The sequence below is a fragment of the Penaeus monodon genome, chromosome 43, assembly GCF_015228065.2.
Source record: "Penaeus monodon isolate SGIC_2016 chromosome 43, NSTDA_Pmon_1, whole genome shotgun sequence".
NCBI lineage: Eukaryota > Metazoa > Arthropoda > Malacostraca > Decapoda > Penaeidae > Penaeus > Penaeus monodon.
The window spans coordinates 6,831,382-6,836,381 of NC_051428.1; positions in this window are offsets into that span (position 1 = coordinate 6,831,382).

Here is a 5,000-nt window from a genome sequence, read left to right on the forward strand (position 1 = left end):
AGTGATAGTCACAACATTAACACGTTATAAATATATATATTATATATATATATATATATATATATATATATATATAATAGATAGTATATAATATAGATATATATATATATGTATATATACATATATATATATATAATATATATATATATATATATATATCTATATATATATTTATTTATTTCATTTATTATGTGTTAATGTACCCCTAAGATCCTGGTAATAACAACAATAACTAAAAAGTATAAATCCTTGCCTCCTTCTTAAACAGCAGTCCACCGTCCTCTACACCCCCATTCATACCTCAACCGGCGTCTTGGTCACGTGACTTTTACCGATATTACTCTCCGGCGCAAAATGGAAACTTCTGAAGGAATTCCATCAGACAGCAGGTCGAGCGGAGGCGATTATCCAGCGAGCGAACGATGCCGGGAATTTATTTCATTTAACGCTCGACTGGTCTTAATCACGAGACGCTAAACTGGTTGACGCGAGGACGGCGGCGCAAGACCTTCCCTCCCGCGCGCAGAACCGGCATGTCACATCGGCGGCGTCGGGGATGCGCCTTCCGTCGCTTTCCGGCGCTCGTGCCGCGCAGTCTTCGTGTATTTCCTTTCTCTTTCTCCACTTGTATTTAGCATTCTATACATATGTTGTTTACTTGTTGTGTGTGATACTAATGCGTAATATACTATCTATTATACATTAAAAATAGCCGCAGTGGCCGAGTGGTTAGAGCATCGGAGTGTCACGACGGCAATCTGAAGTTCGAGGGTGCGAGTCACGGCCAGCGAGTTGTTCCCTTAGGCAAGAAACTTCCCTCGATTGCCTGCTAGCCGCTGGGTGGGCAAGCCAGCCCAAGTCAGTGATGGTCACAAGCCCGGATAAATAGAGAGGAATGACTTACCTAACAGGTAACCACCGGCACTCTCCGTGGAAATGGCACTGGGGACCCTTACCACGTACTCACTCAAGAGCAGCACAACATGAAAAACTACAATTAAGTATCATGCTGTGGACCAGGCGGCTCAAACAATGAACCTACGTAAAAAAAAAAAAAAAAAAAAAAAAAAAAAAAAAAACAAACATATAAATAGGGAGACCATATATGTGTGCACGATACATATAAATATTATATATACATATATATTAGTTATCTAATTTTATATCTATTTAAGATGTATATATAACATAATTATATGTGTGTATATATACTATACTATATTACTATACATACTATAGATATACATATATATATACATAAAATATACATATATATAATATATATATATAATATATTATATATATTATATATATATATATATATATATATATAGTACATATAGGTGGGTGGAATGTCAGATATGGAAATGTACTCACATACAGAAAGGTGAAATTCGACACGGAAAAGTACAACGTACTTTCAATTTATTATAATTTCAGGATACCCCAGTATAACACAGATTGATATAAATCAAAAGGGGACACAAATTATCCCAACATTGAAGACAAGATATATGAAATATAGGTCAAGCACAACAGTTACGGACATCAAGAGGTGCCATCCAATGCACAACGTAGGTCCTGAGCGCTGGTTGGCCATGTCGCTTGTGTAATTTCTGTTGTTGATTTTCCATTCGAGAACCAAAGTTGCAGAATGAAAAGAATCGGGCTGCAGAGAACAGCTCTGTTGAAACGTTTTCGAAGAATTACATCTCCATCATCAGGGACTAGAAATGAACTGAGCATAAGTAGATAACACAAGAACCAAAAAAAATGTCATACAAGAGGCAAACATAAATGGGTAATAAAAATGGAACCAAAAGAAAAGGGTGTAGAAACGTGTGAGATAAAATACATCTAGTCCAAAAAAAAAACTATCGTTGGCCTTTATTGTGGGTCACGCAGGCTCTGTGTTGTGGCGGGGACATCATTGTTAGCCCCTCACATGGCAAGTGTGCCTTTAGGACGAACACTGTTACAGAGACTAATGAACCTACTATTTGGGGCAGGGCATTCGATGGCCACGCATTGTTTTTGTCTATGATCTGATATTTTTTATTATTTGCATGTTTAAAAAATAAAAGAGTGTTTGCATTATTTACTCTCATCATGATTCAAATAGCGAATAGCACAAAACATAATTATCATAATATCCCAATACCGTTTCATAAATCAAATGATTAAACAATTATCAGAGACATGGGTATAATGTGGCGCGAATCAGAACTTTTTCCAAGATCAGGTAAACAGCCCGACAGCAAACGTGGCGGGGTGGTTTCGGCTAGCACATCGAGATTGTTGTTGCTACGTTCCACTAATCACAGATTTAAATCTATCGGGACATAGCGGACAGCTATGGGCAGGCACCGTGCCCAGGGAAAGTCCTTGCACTCGATTTGGTAGCCATCCAAAAATTGCACTCATGCATGGGACGTTTTGACAATATTTTTGAAATTATAAAACCTGTATTATGTTCTCTTTTTAATCAGCACATATGTTACTTATTTTTTGTAATCATCATAGAACAAAATATATTTATAAAGAAAAATATGCGATCAGTGAACACACTATTTACATTCCCCGAGAAAGATTAAATAAACATGAGAAATAAACATTGGAAGACATGACCGCATCATTTGCACACAGCGAATTGATAAATCAGAAAAAGATAATGGTGAATACCAGATTTTGACTTGCCATAGTAAAAAACAATATAATTGAGATGGGCATTGTGCAAAATACTTCGAAAACGTTTCCTTTAAAATAAACAATGGGACTGAAAACTGAATTTCGACTATGCCTATCTTTACCACGAGGGATAAGCATGGAATCATGGAAAAGAGTGTAGGAAAGATTTTACCATTTCATTTTTGCTCATATCCCTAATTAGGTGTAAACATTTGTAGACATTTATAGAAATGAGTGACTCATAGTCTTTCTACAACACTTCTCTGAACTTAACATATTCCATTCTTCCTTAGCTCTAAATAAAACTGCAGGAAAAATAAACTTCAAGCGAAACTGTACTCGTCTGTACAGCGTCAGTTCTTCATAGTGTGTCTTACTTTTGCGTTTTTTTCTTCTTACTTTCTTCCTTTTCTCCTTTTTTTTTTTTTTTTTTTTTTTTGTCGCTCGATGTGTCTATTATTTTTTATTTCGCATGCAGATAATCAGACTTACGTTATCATGTTCATTGTCTCAAGCACATCCATAATAATGTATTTTGACGTCCAAACCTGCATTCGTATTTTTTTTCTTTCCTTCTTTTTGACGATACCAAACAAATGTGGAATGATCATAAGCTAATTGAATCTTACCGTAAACACACCGGATGGCAGTTACTGGTTGTTTAGTTACGGTTCATCTTGAGGATGTAAAGAATTTAGGATGAGAGACCGAGGTCTGTTAGATGAAAGGGTGGACTTCGGTGCGTTGAATGCTGGGCGACAGCGGAGATTATGGTCTGCTGTTATTCTTTTTTTTATAGACTTTAACCATATGTCCTAAGTATTGTATGTCTGAACCACCATGTAGACGACAAAAACTATTATTATATATTGTACAGTTCAGGATATAACGATATTTGATATTCGAACATATGTATGAGTGCAGAGCTCCTCTTCTTAAAGCAAGAATTAAATAATGTAGTAGTTAATAAAAATAATGTTTAATTGATTTGTACATATATATAAATATTATATATATATATATATATATATATATATATATATATATATATATATGATATATAATATATGTATGTATAATATATAAAGAAGGAAGGCGTTTGACTCGGTTGCATAGGGGAATCGCTTAGGGGAGATCCTGAGGCTAAGGGAATTCCGACACAGATATGGGCCTGATAGGCAAGCCTCTATAATGGTACTGAAAGTGCTGTTAAAAGTGTGGTGGGGTATGTCGAACTTCTTCCTGTCAATTCAGGGGTTGAGGCAAGGCGTGTCCTTGCACCCACACTTTTCAACACTTGTTTGGACTCGGATAATGGGCGAGCTACTAGCCAAAAGTCAGTGCGAGAGCAACACTAGGCCAATATTAAGGTCTCGGGACCTTGACTTGCCGACGATGTTGCCACCTCTCTGAGTCCTTGGAGGGTCACTTGTGGCGGCTCTTGAGCATTATCAAGATGCGAAGCCCCCTAGGCACCAGAGGTCTACTGGACCAAGGACCAGATTCAGGACTTGGGGGCCTGTTAGGGGAACCCGTTCAGTCTATCCATGCTTGCGGCCGGAGACGTTGGAACTTAACCAGAAAGTTTACCATACCTTGGTAGTGTAGTCCCATATCCTAGGGTTGTCAGACCAGTAAGTCAGGTAGACGGATTGGGGGGTCTGGCAACAGGAGCCAGGAACTTGATCACAAGAGCGTTTGGAATTTCGGGTACCTATGCACAGAAGGACCAAGCTGCGTGTCTTCAAGGCCTGATACTTTTCCAGTTTCGCTCTATTGACAAAAAAAAAAAACAAGGGGGGGGGCGAAACCTGGACGCTATCCAGTGCTTGGAGTCTCGCCTTGATGCCTTTATGTAACAAGTGCACCGTCGCCGGATCATGGGGTACATTGGCAGGACCACGTGTCCAACGGCGGTTACACAGGTGAGACGTCATGGGACCTGTTAATTGCATAATCCGGGATCGCCAATCAGGCTATATGGCAACCTAGCTCGCTCCCTATGACGACCCGGCCCACCAGGTTGTCTCTGCGAGACACCCCTGGGTGGAGGAGACCTGTGCGGACGTCCTAGGAGATCATGGCTTGGGAAGCTCGGACGAGACCGTCGGAGGAACTAGAGATGGGGCCGTGTGCCTGCTGGAGACTCGCCTCGAGGGATCCTCGTGGCTGGAAGCGAAGGTGGCTGCGGCCGCGCCCCCGTGCGGCGTTAGCCTTGTGATGATGATGATAATATATATATATATATATATATATATATATATAATATATATATATATATGGTAGAACATATTATATACACAATAATATAC